Source organism: Ambystoma mexicanum, chromosome 11 (assembly GCF_040938575.1).
Source record: "Ambystoma mexicanum isolate Mex_15411 chromosome 11, UKY_AmexF1_1, whole genome shotgun sequence".
NCBI lineage: Eukaryota > Metazoa > Chordata > Amphibia > Caudata > Ambystomatidae > Ambystoma > Ambystoma mexicanum.
Window position 1 is genome coordinate 699,013,793 of NC_090934.1, and position 27,692 is coordinate 699,041,484.

Sequence of the window (27,692 nt, forward strand, 5' to 3'; positions counted from 1 at the left end):
GCTACCTGTCCCTCCACCCCAGTGCGACACTTCACGGTCGGTAAGATGCTATCTAGATGGGAGGAACATTCAAGATGATACAGGTTGGGATATTTTATTTCTGGGAACATGGAAAACTGAAAAAGGCATTTCGATATTCGAATGAGATAATTACCATTCTGCTCCAACTTCTCTTGAACTGTTTTTACCATTGCGAATTGGCATGTAAATGTTGCAAAGGATTTTTCAACATCGCTCAAATGCTTTAGATTGTCTTCTTTTGCGAACATTTGTAACTGTACCTTTTGCTCCTATAATAAAAAGCAGACATGTTGTGCCGTAATTTGTATTAATTTTAAAACAGATGAAAATGTGTTAATGTAATATCCTACGTTTTTTATAATATCATTTCAGATGGCATGTTATTTCACGCACACATGGGCAAATACAACAAATATTAACAAGGAAAAATCTAATTATACTTAATTTACCTGTGGAAGGGGCAACCAAACAGCTCAATATATTAGCAACCTCACCCTATGCCATTACTTTGCCCCTCTCAGCCATTTTAGCACTCAGGAGCTGAGGTATATATGCTTCTCCAATTAGGGAGCTCGAACGTGGGCTTCACCTCATGGTATTGCCACTTTCCGAGACACTGATAACTAGGACACCACCATCTTCCTTCAGGGCTGGCTCATTTGTTTCCAGTGTAAATATGCAAGTCCAGCGTCATAAAGGTGTGTGCAAGTATGAGATTAGAAAACTCTTTTAAACTGGCAGCAGAACTCTGGTAGAGAACATAGGGGGTCACGTGTTTTCCATGGTGTGACATTGTAGTTAGAGCATATGTAGTTCAGGGAGTGTACAGGCTTTGTGCTGCATAGAAAAAACACATGTGCAGCAGAGCATATCCACCATTGCTAAAGGCTGCAGATGTTGCCCTTATAGGGTTCTAGGCCGCAGTTCTGAACTAAGGACATTTGGTTGAATTTTGTTTTGCAGACAGGCAGAAGCTCCAAGCAGCCAAGGGTGGGATGGAGAGAGGTGCCAAACAGTGTTCAGCTAATTGTTGCAAGGGAGAAAACTTCTTAGGTGCCTGAAATAAGGGCCGAGACAGCCAGTGTCTTCCCAGACGATAAACAAATGAATATATAATAGTTGTGAAGGGCACAGTGAGATGCATGCAAAGGACTAGACAGCAGCATAGCCAAAATGAAGAACTAGAAGTGCATCCACTGAGAACAGGACATTTGGTCCGGAGTTAAAATTGCCATGTTGAAACAGATAAATAGAAGAAATTAATTTCCAGCAGGAGGGCTGCACACATGTTTTTTCACACACCTATTCATTGTGAGAAGATAACTAGAAGATCACACCCAGAGTTGGCAGCATGTCTCAAGACTGGTGTTTTAGAGCAAGGGAGGAAGGCCAAAAGGCCAATCACAGAAAAAGAATTGTGCTGTTTCATAGGATGCAATAATGTTTTGACCTCACTGATTTCCACTCACTACACAGTTGCTCTGTCTCGGTGGAATGCTGCATCCCGAGCTGTCTCAGGTGTCACTGTCCAATAAGGGCAGAGCTTTTTTACAAATCTTATTATGAAGAGTGCCAATGAGAGTGTGACATTTTCAGCTATGAAATAATGTCATGTTTGAGGGGTGGAATTTTCAATGATCACATGAAGGGAAACCTCAAACCACCATGTTAAATGTGTAGTGTTCTTTAGGGGCTTCATGACGAATAGCCAATTGAAATGCTAGAATTAGAATTAATGTTACCTTTAGAGAATATGTTAAACCTGCAGTTTTCTGCTTCAAATGTTGTAGCCCGGAATGGGCTTTTTGATTTTTTTGCAGTTCAGTAACACGAAAATGTCTGCCATTCTCCCGGCCGAATTTGCAAATAAAAAGCATTTATTTCTTGCAAGCTCTGCACTCCATTTTCAATTACTTTTGTGCTATTTTCTGGAATACCTTGGGGTAATGCACCTTTACATTTGAAGGAGCCCAACAAGATTTCCAGGACCCTGAAGAGCCGGGTGCTCCCTGCCGCACACCTTGGGGGCATGGTGTCGGCCTGCAGAGACCAGTTTGTGTGATCACAACCAGGGGGGTGAGCAGATGTAGAGTTGCCCGACAGTCTGCCTGATCACTTAGGTGGGCCCCCGATCTGGGTGGTGCAGGCAGTTGAGACAGGAGACTCAGCATCGAGGGGACTCTTAGTTCCCATATCACGTGAGGGAAGTCTCGCATGAAAACACAGTATTGTGAATGTTTTTTGTCTATTGTTGTTGGTTAGTTTGTTGTTTAATTAGTTAGTAGACTAAATGGAAGATAACTTCTCCATTGGGGGAAAGACAGCGCCGTACTGTATGTGATTTTAATGAGACATTGTAGGGATCTCCTCCGTTCTGGGGAAAGATGACAACATGAGTAGAATAGAGTTATGAATTGATGTGGGATCTCCTCTTGTAAGGGGAAAGACAGCGCTGTGTTGAAGTAGAAAGGGATTCCTCCGTCCCGTACCTCTGTGGGAGGGGCGAGAGGAAGTTATTGTTGTAACTATGATTTGTTGAAATATTATTGGAGTGGCATATTTAGAGGTTTCGGCCAAGGTTTGTTTGAGTGGTGTATGTAGAAGTCTTTATGTTTGGATGTGAATGATTTGGTTCATATGAGCAATGTGTGAGTAAGAAGAGCTGGGTTTGGGGTGTGTGTGTGGATGCTTTTGAGAAGAAAAAGAAAACTGGTTTATAATTGGATTTTTTGCAAATTGGTTCATTGGTGGGATGAAGCATTGTTAGGCATATTCGATTTTTTGTAAATTGGGGTTTGTTGGGACAAATTCGTCTTTTGTAAATTGATTTATTGGTGGAATGTAGAGGTTTGGGAGTGTATGACATTGCTAGGACAGTGTCATTAGATCTTGAGTAGGGAAGGGTGGAATTCTATTAACACAATGGATACTCCATTATACATGTATGAGATAGAATAGGGATAAAATACTAAAATACCACGCTGAGTGGGTGTAGGGAACAGCAGGAAAAATGTTTAAATCTTGGCCCACAGAGTGCATGCATGCAAAACATGTTTGGAACATATGTATACATATTTATTGTCCACACACAAAGAAAAAAAACTGAAGAGTATACAAAGGATATTGGAATTGTGGAAAATGTTTGAGGAAGTGGAGGACGCTCCTAACAATGAGACAGACAAAATTAATAGGGAAATTAGAGTGCCTTCAGCACGCCCCCTTATGGGTGCTTTCTCCTGCAGCCTGCTGCAGGATATACCAATACCCACTATGCACATGTAGGTGACGATAAAAAAGGGCCGACAAGGAAACCAGCAGGGCAATTCGAAAAACATCAACAGACACTGTCGGCAATTCAACATCAAACACTATTCAGAAAAAGGGAAGCACGCGTGAATGCAGATAGATGATGTATTAAAAGAAACAGAAGAGGAGCTTGTCGGAGCCGCACAGGAGCAGGAGGAGGGGCAGTGTGCAACGGTAGCAGCAGACAAGTGGACATCAGGAACAATTGTTTAAAAGTGACACTACACCTGTCAAAGATCTCCCTAAGTAGAGGTAGTGGATAGTGATTCAGCATGTGTTGACCCGTAGGCAGAAAGCAATGATGGTGGGAGTGTAACAGAAGATGCAGGGGACAGGTTTTTTTTGGAGGACATAAGCAGGGTATCATGGCCCGAGGAGGGCAGAGATAGAATACCATCATGGTCGGGGTGGCTCAGGAAAAGGCCCACCAAAATAGCAGGAAAAGGCCCACCAAAATAGCTGTAGTAAGAAGCAAGAAGGAAGAGGAGAAGGTACAGCAGCAAATTCAGGGGACACAGTTTTCCTTATTACAGAAAGGGCCAGGGGGGCCGCAGTATATACCTTGGCCCAATATGGATAAAGAGAATTTAATTAACAGCTTACCGTCCCTCACAGCGGGGTAAGCAAGTGGATTTACACCCTTGAGAAACAGACAGCAGCGATTACCCTGGCTGTAGGGGATATGAAAAGCTTGTTCGCCTGGTTATTGAGTGAACAAACAGGTGCACTTTGGAAAAAGGTAGGATATGCCAGAGTTACATTAAAAAGTGATGATCATCATGGTGTGCCATTTGATAACTGTTGAGCACACATATGGCAAATATGAGGGGAAATTTACCCAGACACCTCAGACATCCAGTCTATCTTCGCTCGCACTATGAGACCAGATGAGGACCCTGCACTGTATATTCAGCAGATACAGGAGAGGTGGCAGTTAGAAACACAATCATTATATCCACCTTTTTTATCATATATGTGTGAAAGGGCTCCCCGAAACGGTACAGGGAGAATTTGGGAAGGTGGTAGGCATTGAGACAAAAGGATGAGCCGAGATACAAGCGCACAGGTATCCCCCACATGTTCCACAAGTAGGATATTTTCCACCAGGAGGATATTTCCCACAAGCAAGGGGTGGCTTCCAGAGACGAAGGGGAACTAAATTTGGATATGGCGGCGCAAGACCGAGGCTCGGAAGGCCATGCTTTATTTGTGGGAGAATGGGACACTTTGCACGAGAGTGTAGAAGCAGGAACCAGGCACAATTTGGCCCTGGGGGTACCCCTATAGACCTGAACATGATGTATGCCAAGCAACCACAGATGCAACCCCAACAGATGACATTCCCATTACCATCATACCAGATGCACCCAACTACCCAGATGCCCCCAGCTTCCCAAACTATACAGAGTATGACCCAACAGCAGCAGTTTCCCTAATACCCACAACACAATGCCCTCCAGGCATAAGCGCAGGCATCCGCTCATCAATTCGACAGAAATGTGTTACCCCAAGGCGCAGTACCACATTAGAATGGAGTAACAGTGTTGGGAGGAAACTCTTTCACATTCCTAGGCACAAATATGACTGCCTCATAGGACAGCACACAGAGTGCTCTGATGTGCAGAGTTCTGTCAGTAACTGCAGACATGGAAGAGGAACCACAGGTTGCAGTGACAATAGGTGACAGAACATTTTCATTTTTGTTTGACACAGGGGATTGTATTAAAGAAGGGAGGTTTCCTTTGTTGGACAAAATAATGGACAAGTAGGGGTTTTATGGGGCTGTTGTAACGGTTCCTTTCACTAAAGATTTGCCCCTTACCATAGGTACACAAGAGGTTGTAGCACCCTTGTTGTATTCAAAACAGACACTGATTAACATCTAGGGCTGAGATATTATGAGCAAACTAAACATGACAATCTCAGTTTCCGAAACGGGCATTGTGTGTTCCACCCCAGGTGTGTACTACACGTGGGTCGCTGCAATCATGAAAGCATTTTGCACCTATAGAGCTCTGCAAGATGCACCACTTCATCCAGAATTATTCCTTTATGTGGTAGAGATACTGTTAGGATGGGTGCCCAGGACCAATGACCACACATTTAGATTATCCACAGGGTTTCTGTTCAGATCAGCATTTCACAAGGAAGTGGCGCCAGGCACCACTATCACAATACATTTAGAAGCAGCCATAACAAAGAAAGACCAAGTCGTTTTTCATGGTACAAACGATGATGGCATTGAATAGCGCACAGTTTTATGCATAGACCCAGCACAACGCTTGACAGACGTGACTGTCTAACAGCTTTTTACAGATGATGACAACATAGGAGAGATGGTGTTTCAGATATGCATACCATGTCAGGTGGTTGTAGAACACAGAGAGGTTTCCCAAAAAATATGTCTTACCAAAGCACTATCAGCCTATCTACAAGAAGATCTGAACAGAGTGCCTAAAGAAATATCGACCAGCGGACCCCATGATGTGGGTCTCTTGATAGGAATAGGGGCCGTTTGGATCAAGCTGAAACAGGGGCAATTCTGCCCTGTGTCAAACAGTACCCCTTGTCACAGGAAGCAGATGAAGTGATTTATGAAAGTATTTTACCATTGTGACGACAGGACATCATACAGCCATCAGACTCCCCATGTAACACGGCTATATAGCCAGTGTAAAAGGTGAAAGGGGTTGTCTTGGAGGATGGTGCTGGACCTCCTCCTTTTAAACAACATTGTAGACACAGAGTTTCCGGTGATACCAAATCCAGCCACCTTTTTGTGTAACATATCCAAAGAAGCAACTTACTTCACAGTAGTTGATCTTAAGAATACATTCTTTTCCATTACGGTGCATCCAGATTCCCAGCACCTTACCTCCTTCACCTACTGCGGGCAAAGGTTCTGAGTTTAGGGCCCTTTACGAACATGCATGCAATGGATGGGTTCACAGAATAACTGAGTCCAAATAACCAAACCAATTCAGGAAGATGGCAAAGTACAGTTTTATGAAACAACAAAGGAAATAGAAGCAGGTGGGTTAGGAAAAACTGAAAGGAGAGTTCACTTCCAGTGGCTAAAAACATATGTAATCATTAATAGTTTTGAAATAAAAACAGTGTACATTAGAATTCACTAAAATTGTATGAAAACCAACCCTAGTATTGGTTTCTCATGGGTTTAGACACATCTTCAAATTACCACGTGTGTGGCCAGGTTAACTTTACAATATCTGTTGTACATTCAATTATATCCTAGTTTTTAACCATATTGAAACAACATAGGGTTATTTTGCAAATGCTTCTGTGATTATTTGCATCTGTTTGAACACTGACTTTAGGTTAGACAATACAATTTCTCAACATGTTTTAGTTCACAAAGCAGGTGTTAAATCTGGAGCATTCATCAGGAGAGAGACCCTGGTTCATGTACAAGCGTTTAGAGTACGCTAGGATCTGAACAGAGGAGCCAGCGTGGAGTTCCTTATCTTCCTTTCCCCATCAGGAAAAAAAAAACTTGTGTGGGCTGCCAATTCTCAAAATACTAGTGCAACTCTAATAGTGAGACTACCACCTAAATAGGTATAAAGTTACCTGTGTTGGTGTGTTAAGAGGGCGAAGCCAAGCATAATAGCTGGAGGCAGGTACTCTGTGTGTCCTTCCTTCTGCCTAATTAATAGAAAAGCTGATATTAGGTCTGCTTTATTTATCGCTAAAAACCAAGTCAGTGGGGATCTCCCCACAAGCTACATGAGACAATTGGCCACACGTAGTATATGGCCCGGATTCATGACTCACCTCTCTATGGAGGATCGGAGTTCCCAGTTCTAACTGTGGGACGGGAGTATGGGGTGGACTTCTGTTTTAGGATTGTAGACTTGAGTCGTACAGGGCATGGCCCGTAAATCCAGGGTGCATCAAATAAAAGAGGGGTACAGTTGGTAAGCTAGTACGTCCTCCAACCTACTGGGGATCGGAATAGGCTTAAGAGGAACATCTAAGTACACATTGTATAGGAACTAGGATTGTGATTGTCTGCCCACTGTCAGGTGGGCAATATATGCCTACCTCTAAAACATATCATCTTCAAAAACATCAAGAACACGGTTTCTGATTGGTCTTAAAACTATAAGGTCCTTTGTTATATGGACCTCTACAATTGGTTGGCACACTTGTGCCATGTCTGGAACATTCGTTTCATTTAGCAGCAGATAAGCCCAGACCCAGGTGTAAGGAGGTGGCCCTGACTCTAGCTCCCCACGCAATTAGCCCAACATCTCTCATCGCCCATGCCTTCTGCCATAAAGATTGACTTTGAACTTGGCCTTCCAAAGTATCCTTGTCTCTGGGAATACATGGGAGTGCAGGCACTCACTATCGTTGTCCTAGGACGTTTGACTCTATTTTCATCCTTCGCTCACGTGACAGGAGACCACGATTTGGTCCATTTTGCAGCTTTTAAATGTCTTAAATGAATAAAACTTTGTACTCTTGGCGTTCTTTCCTTGCACCTTAACAAGGGATGATTCATCCTTTGTACTTTTGCTCCTTTCCAGATTAGATAGCTGACCTTGGCTGTTTCAGTCTTGACTTCAGGCCAGACAACCTCGCCATGTAGCTCCACGATTTCAGTGTATTCTTGCTGCAACACAATTTTCCCTTTCTTCTTCATGGGTCCTGGCTAACTAAAATTCATGATACCGATGTCCAGCTTCTATACAATGGCAGCTTTGCCTGCATTCTATTCACTACATGTAGCCAGCTTCTAAAGTGACTTAGTCTACCTTGCGTTTCAGGGTCTGTACAATTATTGAACGGTTTGTTTGTTAGTTTATTTTATTATTTATAATGCGCAACATACCCGGGGGTAACAGGGCGCAGCAGTTACAAGTATATGCAGGGCTTAGTTGCAACAGAAAAGGTATAAAATCTACATACAAGTCCTTAATTACAAGAGGGTATATACAGATGGTACCTATTTACAGGCATAGGATACAAGAGGGGTATATACAAATGATACAGATATCTTACAGAAGCAGTATGTACAAGGTTTAGGTGTTTAAAGATATAACCGGGGGGGCGGACATAAGTACAAGTATACAGGCAATGAGTGGGGCAGTTGTAGTTACCACAACGGTAGCAGGGCGAGAGAAGCCAGGAAGGATACACTCCATGCAGGCATAAAGATACTGTATCAGTGAGTCCTAGCTGCTTGGTGAGCAGGAGTTATCATTTACTGGTCATTAGATTTCAGCCACATAATGATGTTGGATCTGAAGTTTTGGTAGGATTGGTCTATTCTAAGTGTGGGAGGCAGGGAGTTCCACAGTTTGGCTGCTTTCACGGGGAAGCGGTTGCCTCCGATTGTGGAATGTTTGAAACTAGATATGGAGAGGCAATCTCTGTTAGCTGATCTAGGTGGTCTCAAGGTGGTCTGTTTATGGAATCTCTCGGCCAGGTAGATGGGGGCAGCATTGTTGAGATTTGTGGGTGAGCGGCAAGGTTTTTAGGAGGATTTTGTCGTTGGTTGGGAGCCAGTTGTTCTGTCGGCTGCTCTCGGAGATGTGATCTCTTCTGGTGATGCCTAATGCCGCTCTAAGGGCATTGTTTTGTAATGTTTGGATTCTTCAGATAGTGGCTTTAGTCGATCCTAAGTAGAGGGCATTGCAATAGTCCAGGCGAGACAGGAGGAGGGCTCTTGCCAGGATGGTTCAGCTACTGTCAGAGAGAAATGGCTTGCCGGTGCGAATAAGTTTGCATGTGTAAGCCGTGGAGGACGCTAAAGAATTGACCTGTTTTGCAAATGAGAGGTTTGAGTGAAGATAAAAGCCTAGTGGTTTTACCTTGTGTTCTACTTTAATAATGTTGCCATCAATTATGAAAGAGGAATAGTCAGAGCCTAATTTTTTAAGGTTAGTGGGGGTGGCCAAGTTCGGTTTTGTCATAATTCAGGCATAGACCAGGCGTGGCCATCCATGCCTGGATAATGATGTACACTCTGTTCAACAAGGCCAAATCCTTTTCATAATCCCCTGAAAGCGGGAGGAGGATCTGGTTATCATCTGCATAGTTAGTGTAGGTGATACCGAGATGATCCAGATCATCGAAAAGGGGTTCAGTAAAAATGGTGTAGAGTGTGGGCGAGACGCAAGATCCCTAATTTACACCACAGGTGATGGTTATGGGGTCGACAGCTGCTAGAGGCGAGAAGACCCTCATTGTTCTACCATTTAAGAAGGATCTAATCCAGATAACAGCGTTGTCAGAGAAGTGTGCTGCTGTGTCAAGGTGGTTACATAAAATAGTGTGGTCAACAAGGTCAAACGCAGCCGAGAGATCTAGGAGGAGGAGTAGGGCTGATTTACCATTATCTCTAAGCTCATCAACTTGGGTCTTGAGATCGATGAGGGCTGTCTCCGTTCCATGTTGTGGATGGAAGCCTGATTGTCTGGCTCCTAGTAGGTGGTGTAATTCCAGGTGCTTTTGGATTTGTATATAGGCTACCTTGTCCAGAATTTTTAGAAGGAAGGGGACTGTAGTAATTGGCCTATAATTGGTAGGTGTAGATGGGTCAAGAGTAGGTTTTTTTAGGAGTGGGAGTACCCAGGATTGTTTAAGGTTGGTAGGGATGGTACCAGTAGAGAAGGACGCGTTAATAAGTGTTGTTATGAAGGGTGATAGGCATGTGCGGCATCCTTGATGAGCTGCGCAGTCCAGAGATCGCCCTGACAGTTGGAGGGTTTAAGGGACAGAATAATTCTTTCCACTTCGGGAATAGAAACTTTGGGGAAGTTGAATCGGGTGGATTCATCAGCATTGGTATTCCCATTTATTTTGGATGGAGGACGGTCATTTAGAGAAGCTCTTTTACAGGAAATTTTGTTTTGTAGGGTGGATATTTTATTGGCTTAAGCATGTTGGATATCTGAACACCATTTTTTTTGTAACTTCTTTTTATTGATTTTACAACATTGAAAAAAAAATAAAGAACATTCCCCAACTCCCCCCCCCCCAATTCCCACCCCCCCAAAGGCATCTCCAATTTGTCTGTAGATCATTTAAACCATGAATGAAAACACCCAGGTGACCAAAATACAGTGACGAAAACAGAGTCCCCCCTCCCAATCCCCCCTCCCTGGTGCAGCTCTGTTTTAACTATAGTCCTTTGCCCTCGTGAGTCCACCGCCCACCCCTACTGCAAGTCCAGTAAACGCAGACGCTGGGGCTGCCAGCCAATTCGAAAGTCATCTTTAAGAAATAGCAAGTTTTCCTCCCAGTCCCCTGCAAATCCGAGAGAGCCGGCACCTCCCTGCTCTTCCATCTCTGTGCTATTATCAACATAGCAGCTAATGTCAAGATCGCTCTAGCCTTCCCCCGGGATTTAATCTCCCGCCCATCTGTGGAGGGTCACCTCTGGGGGCCTGCTGCCTCCCAAGCCGAATGCCTGTTCCTGAACCCCCTGGACATCCATCCATCCAAAAAGGTCGAATTTTTGGGCAGGACCACCAGATATGCTGCGTCGTTCCCTCCTCCCCACACCCTCTCCAGCAAACCCCAGAGGCAGTGGGATATATCCCCTTCAGACGGGCCGGGGTGTAGTGCCAGCCATACAGAACCTTATACCACATCTCCTGCAGCTGGGAGGCTTTAACCAGTTTAGGGATTGTCTTCCAAAGTCTACCCCATTCCTCCCGTTCGATCGGCCTACCGAGGATCTGTTCCCTTCGCAGCATATATTTCCATGGGGGCCTGTCAGGCGTTTCATCCAAAATCCTATATAGGTTGGAAATCAGGCCTTTGGAACCATCATTCGAGAGAAGAAACTTCTCAAACGCGTTTTCTCCATCGTTGCAGCTAGTTTGTTCACAGGATGCAAAACCCAGTGGCGTAACTGCACATATCGAAGCCTCTCCCCCTCCCCCACACCAAATTCTCTCTTGCACTCCTCGAAGGAGAGAATCTTCCCCCCTAAACAGATCTCCCAACCATCTACATCCACCCTCCTGCTATTGTTTAAAGGTGCCTCGTTCTATCCCTGGGGTAAACTCCCCGTTGCCAAACAGAGGCGTGAAGGGGGAGGGAAAGGTTGTGATACCCTTAGCCTTCACAAGTTTATCCCAATTCTCCACCATTAACGATGTGATGGTACTTTCGTACAGATGCCTGGGTCTGTGCTGTTTCAGGAGCCATAGGACCTCAGCTAGCCTGCGGTGCGCCACTGCTCTGTCCATTGCCACCCATTGCTTAGACTGTGTGACCTCCCCCTCCCGCAACCAATCCCGGACGACCCGTAATTGCGTCGCCTCATAATAGCGTAGAAAGTTAGGCAGAGCCAAGCCCCCCTCTCGTTTCGGAGCCATTAGAAAACGCCTACTATGTTAGGCTGAAACCTGTGCAGTTCCCTTAGGGAACACTGCAAAAGATTTAGGACTACAGGTGTTAGCAGTAAACCCACTTGGTAGCAGCCTGTACCACCCAGATTTACCTGATAGCTGTGGCTGAGCAGTCAGACTTCCCTCAAGAAGAGTTAGGCAGTATGCAAAGTATACACAATAGGCACTCGGGTACATTAATACAAGCAAACACTGACCAGAGCTTTGGTATCAAAGTATATAATTATTTATTTAAAAACACACGGTTTGAAACACTCCAGCACTCTTATTGTAAAATATTCTAAACACAGTTACTATTGTAATATATACACCCCTTTTCCCTTATCAGATAGTCACTGTAAAACACCACTTATTTTCATACAGAGGTGAGCGCTTAACTAGATGGCACTCCAATAAGTTTGTGAGAAAGGGAGGGAAAAAGACAGAATATGGGAAGGTACACCACTCTAAGATTCAGGAACACTGTTAGCAAGGCAGAAGAGCAAAAGTCACTGGTGAGCCAAAGTCCAAAGGCTAGGCCCACTCTTTGAGAGAGCAGAGCACAAATGCGCCCAAGATCACACAGTTACACTAGGCTTAGAAAGTCTTGCAGAGAGTTCAAAAAGAGTTTAGAGGGGCTTAGGAAAGTTTAGCCAGGGTGTCCCAGGCTAACCCAGGTTCGAAAGCCGGGGGCTAAATCTACCCCATACAGTCGGTAGCAAGGGAAGCCAGGTGGGACACGGTACCTTAAGTGGGAAGGATCCTCCAGCGGTGGCAGTTGTTCCTGGCAGTGGGTGCAAGTCGCGTCGTCGTCCAGGGGAAGAGAAGATCTCAACTTGGAGGAAAGATGAAGGTCGTTGCACTGCCAGGGAAGAAACCAGCCGTGGAGTTCTCCGGTTAAAGGTGGTACCTTTGTTTCCCGGTCGTGGTAAAACGTGGTATCCCGGTTGCCAGGGTGCTTGGCACAGGCAAGGCGGCTATGAGATACGTCGGGAAGGCGAAAAGACGGTGAAACTGGTTATCCACACCAGTCAAAGGAAGAAGACTCTCCGGCGGGAGATCTCCTCTGTCGTTGGGAAAAGTGGTGAGACGGTCCAGCAGGGCTCCACCGGTGGTGGGGTCGTGGCAGGTCGGCTCAGCTTCTCCCTCGTCGGATTCTTAGGTCCTGTGGCGACTTCTGAAGTTCCAGTCCCCAAAGCCCTGCTTTTATGCAGAAAACCCCCATTCACTCAGCCTAGCTGTCACTCAAACATGCTAAGTGGTGAGCCGGCCGGCTCACCACTTGGGCCAATCAGGACGGAGTGCGACTTGAGTTGCCTAGGCAACTCAGTCCAGGGTGCCTAAATCCCTCTCCACCCCTCCTAAGTACCCGAGACAGAGTGGCATCACTTTGGAGGGCTTCTGTGGAGAAGCCTGCCAAAAAGTGGAACAAAGGGCTCGACTTGGGTTGGAGTCACAGAAGAGAACACAAACGCCATTTTAGAATCAAGTTTTGGCAAAAAATACCAACCGGAGAATTAATATTAATTAAATAAAACAGCGGTATGTTCGAGGCTACCGTAAATAATTAAATAAAGATAGCCTAAAACAATGGGAAATCCCATAGGAAAATATTCGCGGTTGAATATAAAAAGTAGTATCCACTGCCACCAGCCAAAACTCGATCAGGGGGGACGGAGACGTGCCCCCTCGACTAACAGACCCTGGGGCAATTGAATTGCCCCAGCCAGTACGTCCACAATATGATGGTTTGTACTGGTTCTGTTCAGAATTTAAGACTAGTAAAGTCAATGGTGACTTTACATGCCCTGGGAGACAGTAGTCAGTCCCAGGGTATGGAGTCTATACTGGGGGGTCACTATGACACCCCTGTGTTACTGCACTGAGGGTGCTGTGTAACACACATCACAAAAACACATGAAGCCCTATGGAGTAAAAGACCCCATAGCCCATTAAACACATCTAGATTCAAAGAAACACACTCAAATCATGTCCAAGAGTGAGGGTAAAAGAGTCTCACTCTTGGCAGGAGAAAAAAAATAAACCCTAAAAAATCCAGCAAAGCTGCTGGGGGACTCACTAGGTTAGGAAATTCAGCCTAAACAGAGAATTCTCCCTAACACTCGCCCCCCCCCCCCAGACTAAGGGACAGGAGGATTTAATCCACTCCTGGATGAACCTCATACCTCTAGTCGATGACATACATCCTAGAGAGTCCATCAGCATTTTGATGGTGACACCTTGACCTATGTTTTATGGCCCAATCAAAGGTTTTCCTTTGTAAACTATATGACCTACAAACCCTTTGAGGAACATCAGTCTTTTTAAAGTTATAGGGGATCTGGTTGACCAGTCCCTCAGAAGTTGTTACAACTTCTGAACCTGTGTTAGGCTTTTTCAAGGGGTCCTTATAAAGGATTCCCTTAGATCTAGAAGGGCCTCCAAGGTTCCTCACCACCTCTCTTGGGGGAGCAGGTTGGGTCTTAGGCCTCTTGGCTGGAGGGGTTGGGGTTAGGCAATGCACCTGCTTCCCCTTCCTCTTAGATCTAACCTTACCTACTTTAGGAGTTTCCCCCCCTAACACTAGGATTTGAGTTGGGGTCTTCAGTAGAAGGTCCAACAGTCTGAAGGGTTTTGGCCTTAGACTTTTCTTTCCTGGTTTTCCACCAGCATGGAGAATTACCAGTTTTCTCAGGCCTAGGTAAGTGTCCAGTAGGTCTACCTCCTCTTCCTCAGAAGCAGGGGGAGTCACAGACTCTGAAACTGGGGGAACAATGATGGAGCTTGGTTGGGGCTCCCATTTCCCTAATGTACTAGCCTGAAATGTGCCTGGGTTAGAGGTCAACTTACTAACACCAGGGCTTGTAGTGGGGGTCTCAGTAGAGGTTCCCACAGGCTTAGAGTGGTCCCTTAAGGTGGCCTCTCTAGCCAATTTGGTTAGGTTCTGGGTCTCCATACTGGGAGGCCTGGGGGTATGTGACACTGCTCCTAGAGTTCTCAGGTCATTCCCCAACAGGACCTTCCCAGGCACCTCAGTCTGAACACTGACAGGGATCCTCACTGTCATGTTGTTACACTGAATGAGGCCTGGTAGAATATGAACCATCTGGACAGGGCCTCCAGACATTTTAGTGGGACCTTTGGGTGCTTTTGCCACATCCTCAGGTTGAAAGAAGCTTTCATCCACTACTGTTCTGCTGGCCCCAGTGTCTCTCCTGGCAGGAGTATCCTGGCCATTGACAAGGACACTGTCCACATAATACACCTTAGAGTTAACAGGTAGGGAGTTATACACAACCCTATTCTGGGGACTAACCAGACCCATAGGCTCTAAGTTTACAGTTCCTTGAAGACCCAAGGGTTCTTCAGCAAAGAGTTCAAAGTGGGCACTAGCCATCTGTACTTCATCCTCAGGAGTGAAGGCTAAGGAGGCTGTGCTGATCCCTGCAGGTTTACTCTTGCATCTGGGATCCCCTTTGATATGGTCAGTAGCCTTACAGATATAGCATTGTCCAAATGCTCTCTGAAAGGGTGGCTTGTTCTGACCTCCTTCTGGTTGTTGACCAGAAGGTACACTAGCCTGATTCGGTTTACCCTGGGGCTTACCCTGGCTAGTTGGTTGTTTGTGGCCCTCTTTGGTATGGGAGGTATTAGCATTCTCTGGATTCACTTTAGGTGGCTGCTTTCCCTCATCCTTTTTCTGAGTGACCCCTGAATCCTTGTGAGTGGCCCTGTTGGCAACCCACAAGTCAGCAGCCTTAGCTAGTTTTCTGGAATCTAGTTCCTTTGAATCAGCCAAGTGCTGTCTGAGCTCAGGAGAGCAGGCATCATAAATTGACTCCAACATAAAAAGATTTTTCATACCTTCATAAGTGTTAACCTTGTAACCCTTAATCCATCCCTCTAAGTTTTTCAAACACTCACTCACCCAGGTAGCCCAAGGGGTACCATCATTCTTTTTGAGGGTCCTAAACCTCTTAAGATACTGGGAAGGGGTCTTCCCAAATCTAGCTATCAGAGCTAGTTTCACACATTCATACTCTTTCCTATCCTCCTCCCCCAACTCCATTACCACATCAGTTGCAACAGGGGGAAGCCTAGAGAACAACCAGGTGAGTAAGTCATTTCCTGTGATGTTCTGGAGCCCATGATTATATTCAAACAGAGACAACCAATCCAACACATCCAACTTAGGCTCATACATACCAACCAATTCTTTAGGCATCCGGGGTCTTTTAGGACTGGAACTTCTAGAGGAGCCAGAGAGAGAAGCATTTTCGACAGATAATTTCTTCATTTCTAGCTCATGCTTGAGCTCCATTTCCCTTAGCCTTAGTTCTTGATTCAGTTCCTGATGTCTCTGTTCAGCCTGAGTATTCAGTCTCTTGAACTCTAGTTCAAGTTTCATTTTCTCTAATTCAAGATATTGAGGACTAAGTGTGGGACTGTTTTGATCTTGATGGTCGTGCAGATTAATAGTGCCTCCATCCCCAAGTACCACACAGACAATTGGTATACAAAGTCTGTGCAGTCTTTGAGGCCACAGGTTTTTTGTTTGTGAGCCGTCAGGTCTGGAACCGGGAACTGCCAGAAGGACCCCTTGAGCGCTGTAAGGCAATGAGTGGTTATCAGATAATGTGCGATTGTTACAAGGTATACCCAACAGTGATATAAAGCACCTCTTACCTAGAAATACGGAAGGTGACACCCTGATGGAAGAGGCAGTGAAACCCAGGACAGAGGGCTTGGTGAGCTTCTCGGTGTGGAATGTGGGTGATATCCAAACCCTGGATGGCGGCACACACGTGGCTTGTGGTAATGTAGGTCAGGCAAACGCCTAGCAGAAGGCCTATGGCCAAAGTCACTGAATCCAAAAATGAAATCCGTAAGACAGTCCAATTCAGTAAACAGAGTCCGAGGTCTGGTAACGTGTAAGAAGCAAGAAGCAGACAAAGCAGTCCGGTAGACAAGGCAATCCAGTAGACAATATCCGAGGTCGTAGTAACGAGATTCAAGCATGATATGATATGATATGGCATTTGTAACGCGCCTATACACAGGTGTTTCAAGGCGCGACGAGGCAGGGAGGGGAGGAAACAAGGGGAGACAGACAACGATCCTACTAGGCCAGGTGTCATTCAGATCGCGCAAGTGCAGGGGTGGGGGAAAAGTGCAGGGGGAAGGGGAGGGGGAACAAACGCCGTAAAGTCCTGAAGGTAAAGAGCTGTGAAGCAACGCTATCAATTTCAGGATGCCTTTTAAGCCAATAGGGAAGGTCATCTGATGCTGGAATGATCATATGACGTGCGTCCGGTGATGCAGTCACGTGAGATGTTGTTGTCACGTGACGTTTGGCCTGATCACGTGACGTGTAGATCTTCGTTGACAACGTGTAACGTTGCGGGCCAGCAGATGTTTCCATTGTAGACGCCAGCGATGCGAAGGCCGGTAAACACCTGATCCAAATGACCATGTCCTGGCATAACGGGTGAGAGGCCGCAACCTCCGTAAGCCAGAATGTGTGCGTGGGATACCCTTGTTTTGAAGTGTAGAGGGGTTAGTACGTATGTGGTTAGCACGTGTGCCTGTGGGTTGTCTGGCAGGAACAGGGCATGTCGTGGGAAACGTAACAGATTCCCCCCTCAAAGGCCCACGGCCCCGTGGGCTGGAAGGGTTATCCCTATGAAAACGGGCAACCAGAACCGGAGCGTGTACATTACGGGAAGGGATCCAAGAGCGATCCTCAGGGCCATAACCCACCCAGTCCACAAGATACTGAAGACGACCCCTGAAGAAACGAGAACCCAAAATGGCCCTGACCTCATACTCATCGGGAGAGGAGACAGAAACAGAGGCAGGAGGGGCATTGAGTCGGGTAGGGGCAGGACAGAGTTTGAGGAGCGAGGCATGGAACACAGGGTGGATCTGCCAAGCGGGTGGAAGGGAAAGGCGAAAAGCCACAGGATTCAGGATCTTAGAAATTCTGTAGGGGCCGACAAAACGCGGCAGCAGTTTGCGACATCCAGGAATGTGCAAATGGCGAGTCGAGAGCCAAACCCGGTCCCCCACACGATACTCAGGGGCTGCTACCCGCTTCCTGTCCGCTTTGGCTTTCATTACCACCTGAGCCTCCCGTAGATGGATAAGAGTTTGGGCATGGACTGTGACCAAATTGCGGGCGCAGGCATCGGCAGCAGGAGTGGTGGAGGGCAAATCAGGAAGGGGAAGGGTACGAGGATGTTGGCCATACAAAGAGTAAAAGGGGGAAAAGCCAGTAGACGAGTGCCATGAGTTGTTATATGCAAATTCAGCTAAATGGAGTAGGTTAGCCACGAATCCTGGTACTGGAGAGTAAGACAGCGTGAATACTGCTCCAGGGCCTGATTCACCCTCTCAGTTTGCCCGTCAGTTTCAGGATGATAGGCAGAGGAGAAGCGAGAATCAATACCCAGTAGTCCAGTAAGGGCCCACCAGAAACAGGACGTGAACTGGGAACCCCGATCTGAAATAATAACCTGTGGGAGACCAAAGAGACAGAAAACGGATTGGAAAAACAGTCGGGCCAATGTGGGGGCAGAAGGTATTCCTGGGCAAGTTATAAAGCGAGCCATTTTTGTATAGGAATCAACGATCACCCAGATTGTGTTGTAACCCCGTCTGCGAGGAAGATCAGTGATCAGGTCCATAGAGATCGTGTGCCAAGGCTTGGGTGGGACCGGTAGCGGCTGAAGCAATCCCAGAGGTCGATCTCTAGATGGTTTGCATTGGGCGCAGATCGAACAAGTGTTAACGTAATTCTTAACATCTCTTCTCATTGAAGGCCACCAGCACCACCGCTGTAGCAATTCTAGGGTGCGCTTTTGCCCCGGGTGACCGTTGATTGCAGCGTCATGAGACCAGGCGAGTGCCTGATTGCGAACCTCACTAGTGGGGAGGAAAAGTTTACCTTGAATAAATGGCAACCCCTCCTGAAGTAGAACGTCCCATTCTGTCAAGGCATGAGGGTGTTGGGAGACCCAGTGTTTGATAGTGGTAAGAATGGGAGGGGATGGCGTGCATACACAGATGATGTGACCTTTTTCTAACACTGCATCAGGAAACAGAGGCAAAGAATCCCCCCCAGGGGAACGAGAAAGTGCATCCGCCTTACCATGGGAGAGGCCAGGCCTATGTTTCACGATGAAATCGAAAGCGGAAAAAAATAAATGCCAACGCACATGCCTACTGTTTGTGCACTTCAATGTGGCTAGGTCTTGCAGGTTCTTATGGTGAGTATATATCACTGTCTGATGTTTTGCCCCAAGGAGATGATGACGCCATGTCTGGAGGGCATCTTTTATGGCTAACAATTCCTTTTCGGTCACCGTATAATGGGATTCGGCTGATGTGAACTTCCGGGAATGATAAGAGACTGGATGTAAGTGGCCGGTAGATGGACAGGGTTGTGAAAGAACTGCCCCTAATGCGAAAGAGGAGGCGTCGGCTTCTAGGATAAACGGGAGTTCTGGGTCTGGGTGTTGTAACACCGGAGCTGTGGTAAACCTAGACTTGAGGGTATCAAACGCCTTCTGATGTTCGGGTGTCCAAGAAAACGGAACAAGAGGGCTGGTTAAGGTCGTGAGTGGTGTAACAATGGCAGAAAAACCGGCGATAAAACGCTGGTAAAAATTAGCAAAACCAAGGAAGGATTGGAGTTGTTTTATGTTGGTCGGGGCAGGCCATTCTACAACGGCTCTGACTTTTGATGAATTCATGGAAAGACCGCCGGGCGTAATATGAAATCCCAAGAAGTCCACCTCCTTTGAGTGAAACAAACACTTCTCTGGTTTAGCAAATAAGGCGTTGTCTTGGAGGCGAGATAGGACCTCTCTGACATGCATGACCTGTTCTTCCAGGGAGGATGAATATATCAGTATGTCATCCAGATACACCACGACATAAATGTCAAGGATGTCAGAAAAGACTTTGTTAATGAAGCGCTGAAAAGTGGCAGGGGCGTTGCATAACCCAAAGGGCATTACCGTATATTCATACAACCCTTGTCGGGAGCAAAACGCTGTCTTCCATTCGTCTCCCTGGCGCATACGGATTAGATTATACGCCCCCCTTAGATCTAACTTAGTGAAAATGGAAGCACGCGTCAGCCTATCTAGCAGGGTGGATATAAGCGGAATAGGGTACCTATTCTTTATAGTGATGGCATTCAACCGCCTATAGTCTATGCATGGACATAGGTCGCCTTCCTTTTTGGGCACAAAACAAATAGGGCTGGCAGCGGGAGAAAAAGAAGGACGGATATGGCCTAATTGTAAGGCTTGTTGGATATAATCTTTCAAAGCCGTTTCTTCAGAAGGAGATAAAGAATATATCCTTCCCTTTGGTATAGGTGCGCCAGGAATCAGATCAATGGGGCAATCGTAAGGCCTATGCGGGGGTAGACCCTCCGCCGTAGCTTTGTCGAAAACCTGTATATAGTCGTGATATTCAACAGGAATGCTGGTCAACACAGCTCCCACGGTATGTGCTGGAGTGCACGGCTCTACGTCTTCCAGTCGGGAAGAGGCCATGGCCCCAAGAATAGCAGAGGGAGAGGTTAGCGAGTCGGGTTCTGTTAAGCAAAAGTGTTGGCATATGTTTGACTCAAACGTTACCTGCCCAGTTTCCCAATTGATCAAGGGATTATGTTGTCTTAACCAGGGAATATCGAGTATGATGCCGAATTGGGGGGTGGTGATAAGGTCGAAAGACATGATTTCTTTGTGGGTATTCTGAATCACCACTTCCAAAGGAGCAGTCTGGTATCTGATCAGGCCAGAAGACAAGGAGGTGCCGTCAACTGCTTGTACATGCTCAGGATGTTCTTTCTGAACCAGAGGCAGATTGAGATGACGAGCTCGTGTGATGTCTATAAAACAGCCAGTGGCCCCTGAGTCAATCACGATGCGTACATCATGCTCAATGTCCCTAGTGGGTTTCAACAATGCATGGACCACTATGGGCCTGATGGAGCCGAACATGGGTTCAGTGGGGGTCAATGATGGGCTCGCCGGTACCCCCGCTCTCAAGGGCGAGCCTTCGGAAAATCCAGAGTCTTGTTTTTAGGTTGACGGGGGCATTCTTTTACATAATGCCCACTTATACCACAGTAAAAACGAGCGTTACTGGTTCTCCTGCGTTCTCGCTCAGCTGGGGTTATAGGACTTCGAATGCCACCGATTTGCATACGTTCAGCGCCAGTGGCAGACGAACCTGGAGGAGGCAGGTTAGAAAAGGACGTCTCTGTTTTACGCTCGGTTCTACGAGCGTCTAACTGTAGGGTGAGATCAACCAGGTCAGAGAAAACGGAAGGTAGGGATGGAACCACGGCGAGTGCATCTTTCATGGTATTGCATAATCCTCTGTAAAAAACAATGGCCTTTTTCTGTTCTGGCCAGGATGTCTCCGCGGCGAGTTGGTTAAACCGAGTGATGTACTCAATTAGGGAATGTTTACCCTGTGACAATTCTAAGAGTTCCAGGTCTCGTGATTGTGCCCTATATCGAGTATCGAACACCTTTGCCATTTCAGTCACTAGAAGTTCAAAATCGTATAAAACAGGATGATCGTTCTCCAAGAATGGATTTGCCCATGTGGCTGCTGCGCCAGATAGATGGGATAGAAGGAAGGCGGCCTTGGTAACAGAGTCAGGGAAGGCCTGGGGTCTACATAAGAAGTGAAGTTTACATTGATTGATGAAGGTACGGTATTTACGTGGGTCGCCTTGATAGCGTTCTGGGGCAGCCAGAGGAAAAGAGGTCGGGAGTGACACAGGAGTGGGAGCAGGAGGTGGAGTAGGGGCAGGCTGGACAGGAGGGTTGGAATCCCCAAACTCGGCGTCAGCAGGCAATGGTTGGTGTGTGCTTTGTAAAGCGTCAAGACGATGGTGGATAGCAGAGGTGGCGGCGGCCATGTCGGTCCTAAGCACGACCAGATGGCTTCACAGACTGTTAAGATCTTCATGGTCGTGCAGATTAATAGTGCCTCCGTCCCCAAGTACCACACAGACAATTGGTATAGAATGTCTGTGCAGTCTTTGAGGCCACAGGTTTTTTGTTTGTGAGCCGTCAGGTCTGGAACCGGAAACTGCCAGAAGGACCCCTTGAGCGCTGTAAGGCAATGAGTGGTTATCAGATAATGTGCGATTGTTACAAGGTATACCCAACAGTGATATAAAGCACCTCTTACCTAGAAATACGGAAGGTGACACCCTGATGGAAGAGGCAGTGAAACCCGGGACAGAGGGCTTGGTGAGCTTCTCGGTGTGGAATGTGGGTGGTATCCAAACCCTGGATGGCGGCACACACGTGGCTTGTGGTAATGTAGGTCAGGCAAACGCCTAGCAGAAGGCCAATGGCCAAAGTCACTGAATTCAAAAACGAAATCCGTAAGACAGTCCAATTCAGTAAACAGAGTCCGAGGTCTGGTAACGTGTAAGAAGCAAGAAGCAGACAAAGCAGTCCGGTAGACAAGGCAATCCAGTAGACAATATCCGAGGTCGTAGTAACGAGATTCAAGCATGCGAACAAACGCCGTAAAGTCCTGAAGGTAAACAGCTGTGAAGCAATGCTATCAATTTCAGGACGCCTTTTAAGCCAATAGGGAAGGTCACCTGATGCTGGAATGATCATATGACGTGCGTCAGGTGATGCAGTCACGTGAGATGTTGTTGTCACGTGACGTTTGGCCTGATCACGTGACGTGTAGATCTTCGTTGACAACGTGTAACGTTGCGGGCCAGCAGATGTTTCCATTGTAGACGCCAGCGATGCGAAGGCCGGTAAACACCTGATCCAAATGACCATGTCCTGGCATAACGGGTGAGAGGCCGCAACCTCCGTAAGCCAGAATGTGTGCGTGGGATACCCTTGTTTTGAAGTGTAGAGGGGTTAGTACGTATGTGGTTAGCACGTGTGCCTGTGGGTTGTCTGGCAGGAACAGGGCATGTCGTGGGAAACGTAACAGATTCCCCCCTCAAAGGCCCACGGCCCCGTGGGCTGGAAGGGTTATCCCTATGAAAACGGGCAACCAGAACCGGAGCGTGTACATTACGGGAAGGGATCCAAGAGCGATCCTCAGGGCCATAACCCACCCAGTCCACAAGATACTGAAGACGACCCCTGAAGAAACGAGAACCCAAAATGGCCCTGACCTCATACTCATCGGGAGAGGAGACAGAAACAGAGGCAGGAGGGGCATTGAGTCGGGTAGGGGCAGGACAGAGTTTGAGGAGCGAGGCATGGAACACAGGGTGGATCTGCCAAGCGGGTGGAAGGGAAAGGCGAAAAGCCACAGGATTCAGGATCTTAGAAATTCTGTAGGGGCCGACAAAACGCGGCAGCAGTTTGCGACATCCAGGAATGTGCAAATGGCGAGTCGAGAGCCAAACCCGGTCCCCCACACGATACTCAGGGGCTGCTACCCGCTTCCTGTCCGCTTTGGCTTTCATTACCACCTGAGCCTCCCGTAGATGGATAAGAGTTTGGGCATGGACTGTGACCAAATTGCGGGCGCAGGCATCGGCAGCAGGAGTGGTGGAGGGCAAATCAGGAAGGGGAAGGGTACGAGGATGTTGGCCATACAAAGAGTAAAAGGGGGAAAAGCCAGTAGACGAGTGCCATGAGTTGTTATATGCAAATTCAGCTAAATGGAGTAGGTTAGCCACGAATCCTGGTACTGGAGAGTAAGACAGCGTGAATACTGCTCCAGGGCCTGATTCACCCTCTCAGTTTGCCCGTCAGTTTCAGGATGATAGGCAGAGGAGAAGCGAGAATCAATACCCAGTAGTCCAGTAAGGGCCCACCAGAAACAGGACGTGAACTGGGAACCCCGATCTGAAATAATAACCTGTGGGAGACCAAAGAGACAGAAAACGGATTGGAAAAACAGTCGGGCCAATGTGGGGGCAGAAGGTATTCCTGGGCAAGTTATAAAGCGAGCCATTTTTGTATAGGAATCAACGATCACCCAGATTGTGTTGTAACCCCGTCTGCGAGGAAGATCAGTGATCAGGTCCATAGAGATCGTGTGCCAAGGCTTGGGTGGGACCGGTAGCGGCTGAAGCAATCCCAGAGGTCGATCTCTAGATGGTTTGCATTGGGCGCAGATCGAACAAGTGTTAACGTAATTCTTAACATCTCTTCTCATTGAAGGCCACCAGCACCACCGCTGTAGCAATTCTAGGGTGCGCTTTTGCCCCGGGTGACCGTTGATTGCAGCGTCATGAGACCAGGCGAGTGCCTGATTGCGAACCTCACTAGTGGGGAGGAAAAGTTTACCTTGAATAAATGGCAACCCCTCCTGAAGTAGAACGTCCCATTCTGTCAAGGCATGAGGGTGTTGGGAGACCCAGTGTTTGATAGTGGTAAGAATGGGAGGGGATGGCGTGCATACACAGATGATGTGACCTTTTTCTAACACTGCATCAGGAAACAGAGGCAAAGAATCCCCCCCAGGGGAACGAGAAAGTGCATCCGCCTTACCATGGGAGAGGCCAGGCCTATGTTTCACGATGAAATCGAAAGCGGAAAAAAATAAATGCCAACGCACATGCCTACTGTTTGTGCACTTCAATGTGGCTAGGTCTTGCAGGTTCTTATGGTGAGTATATATCACTGTCTGATGTTTTGCCCCAAGGAGATGATGACGCCATGTCTGGAGGGCATCTTTTATGGCTAACAATTCCTTTTCGGTCACCGTATAATGGGATTCGGCTGATGTGAACTTCCGGGAATGATAAGAGACTGGATGTAAGTGGCCGGTAGATGGACAGGGTTGTGAAAGAACTGCCCCTAATGCGAAAGAGGAGGCGTCGGCTTCTAGGATAAACGGGAGTTCTGGGTCTGGGTGTTGTAACACCGGAGCTGTGGTAAACCTAGACTTGAGGGTATCAAACGCCTTCTGATGTTCGGGTGTCCAAGAAAACGGAACAAGAGGGCTGGTTAAGGTCGTGAGTGGTGTAACAATGGCAGAAAAACCGGCGATAAAACGCTGGTAAAAATTAGCAAAACCAAGGAAGGATTGGAGTTGTTTTATGTTGGTCGGGGCAGGCCATTCTACAACGGCTCTGACTTTTGATGAATTCATGGAAAGACCGCCGGGCGTAATATGAAATCCCAAGAAGTCCACCTCCTTTGAGTGAAACAAACACTTCTCTGGTTTAGCAAATAAGGCGTTGTCTTGGAGGCGAGATAGGACCTCTCTGACATGCATGACCTGTTCTTCCAGGGAGGATGAATATATCAGTATGTCATCCAGATACACCACGACATAAATGTCAAGGATGTCAGAAAAGACTTTGTTAATGAAGCGCTGAAAAGTGGCAGGGGCGTTGCATAACCCAAAGGGCATTACCGTATATTCATACAACCCTTGTCGGGAGCAAAACGCTGTCTTCCATTCGTCTCCCTGGCGCATACGGATTAGATTATACGCCCCCCTTAGATCTAACTTAGTGAAAATGGAAGCACGCGTCAGCCTATCTAGCAGGGTGGATATAAGCGGAATAGGGTACCTATTCTTTATAGTGATGGCATTCAACCGCCTATAGTCTATGCATGGACATAGGTCGCCTTCCTTTTTGGGCACAAAACAAATAGGGCTGGCAGCGGGAGAAAAAGAAGGACGGATATGGCCTAATTGTAAGGCTTGTTGGATATAATCTTTCAAAGCCGTTTCTTCAGAAGGAGATAAAGAATATATCCTTCCCTTTGGTATAGGTGCGCCAGGAATCAGATCAATGGGGCAATCGTAAGGCCTATGCGGGGGTAGACCCTCCGCCGTAGCTTTGTCGAAAACCTGTATATAGTCGTGATATTCAACAGGAATGCTGGTCAACACAGCTCCCACGGTATGTGCTGGAGTGCACGGCTCTACGTCTTCCAGTCGGGAAGAGGCCATGGCCCCAAGAATAGCAGAGGGAGAGGTTAGCGAGTCGGGTTCTGTTAAGCAAAAGTGTTGGCATATGTTTGACTCAAACGTTACCTGCCCAGTTTCCCAATTGATCAAGGGATTATGTTGTCTTAACCAGGGAATATCGAGTATGATGCCGAATTGGGGGGTGGTGATAAGGTCGAAAGACATGATTTCTTTGTGGGTATTCTGAATCACCACTTCCAAAGGAGCAGTCTGGTATCTGATCAGGCCAGAAGACAAGGAGGTGCCGTCAACTGCTTGTACATGCTCAGGATGTTCTTTCTGAACCAGAGGCAGATTGAGATGACGAGCTCGTGTGATGTCTATAAAACAGCCAGTGGCCCCTGAGTCAATCACGATGCGTACATCATGCTCAATGTCCCTAGTGGGTTTCAACAATGCATGGACCACTATGGGCCTGATGGAGCCGAACATGGGTTCAGTGGGGGTCAATGATGGGCTCGCCGGTACCCCCGCTCTCAAGGGCGAGCCTTCGGAAAATCCAGAGTCTTGTTTTTAGGTTGACGGGGGCATTCTTTTACATAATGCCCACTTATACCACAGTAAAAACGAGCGTTACTGGTTCTCCTGCGTTCTCGCTCAGCTGGGGTTATAGGACTTCGAATGCCACCGATTTGCATACGTTCAGCGCCAGTGGCAGACGAACCTGGAGGAGGCAGGTTAGAAAAGGACGTCTCTGTTTTACGCTCGGTTCTACGAGCGTCTAACTGTAGGGTGAGATCAACCAGGTCAGAGAAAACGGAAGGTAGGGATGGAACCACGGCGAGTGCATCTTTCATGGTATTGCATAATCCTCTGTAAAAAACAATGGCCTTTTTCTGTTCTGGCCAGGATGTCTCCGCGGCGAGTTGGTTAAACCGAGTGATGTACTCAATTAGGGAATGTTTACCCTGTGACAATTCTAAGAGTTCCAGGTCTCGTGATTGTGCCCTATATCGAGTATCGAACACCTTTGCCATTTCAGTCACTAGAAGTTCAAAATCGTATAAAACAGGATGATCGTTCTCCAAGAATGGATTTGCCCATGTGGCTGCTGCGCCAGATAGATGGGATAGAAGGAAGGCGGCCTTGGTAACAGAGTCAGGGAAGGCCTGGGGTCTACATAAGAAGTGAAGTTTACATTGATTGATGAAGGTACGGTATTTACGTGGGTCGCCTTGATAGCGTTCTGGGGCAGCCAGAGGAAAAGAGGTCGGGAGTGACACAGGAGTGGGAGCAGGAGGTGGAGTAGGGGCAGGCTGGACAGGAGGGTTGGAATCCCCAAACTCGGCGTCAGCAGGCAATGGTTGGTGTGTGCTTTGTAAAGCGTCAAGACGATGGTGGATAGCAGAGGTGGCGGCGGCCATGTCGGTCCTAAGCACGACCAGATGGCTTCACAGACTGTTAAGATCTTCATGGTCGTGCAGATTAATAGTGCCTCCGTCCCCAAGTACCACACAGACAATTGGTATAGAATGTCTGTGCAGTCTTTGAGGCCACAGGTTTTTTGTTTGTGAGCCGTCAGGTCTGGAACCGGAAACTGCCAGAAGGACCCCTTGAGCGCTGTAAGGCAATGAGTGGTTATCAGATAATGTGCGATTGTTACAAGGTATACCCAACAGTGATATAAAGCACCTCTTACCTAGAAATACGGAAGGTGACACCCTGATGGAAGAGGCAGTGAAACCCGGGACAGAGGGCTTGGTGAGCTTCTCGGTGTGGAATGTGGGTGGTATCCAAACCCTGGATGGCGGCACACACGTGGCTTGTGGTAATGTAGGTCAGGCAAACGCCTAGCAGAAGGCCAATGGCCAAAGTCACTGAATTCAAAAACGAAATCCGTAAGACAGTCCAATTCAGTAAACAGAGTCCGAGGTCTGGTAACGTGTAAGAAGCAAGAAGCAGACAAAGCAGTCCGGTAGACAAGGCAATCCAGTAGACAATATCCGAGGTCGTAGTAACGAGATTCAAGCATGCGAACAAACGCCGTAAAGTCCTGAAGGTAAACAGCTGTGAAGCAATGCTATCAATTTCAGGACGCCTTTT

General features: G+C 47.1%; 1 long non-coding RNA gene across 1 annotated transcript in view; it reads right to left on the bottom strand.

Moving 5' to 3' along the window:
* Window positions 1–203: 203 nt before the first annotated feature.
* The window catches only part of LOC138504764 (uncharacterized), a 245,847-nt gene continuing 218,358 nt past the window's right edge, over window positions 204–27,692 (bottom strand). Inside the window, exon 3 of the long non-coding RNA XR_011279954.1 lies at window positions 204–290. This is a non-coding gene — a long non-coding RNA (uncharacterized lncRNA). The remainder of the gene's footprint in view (window positions 291–27,692) is intronic.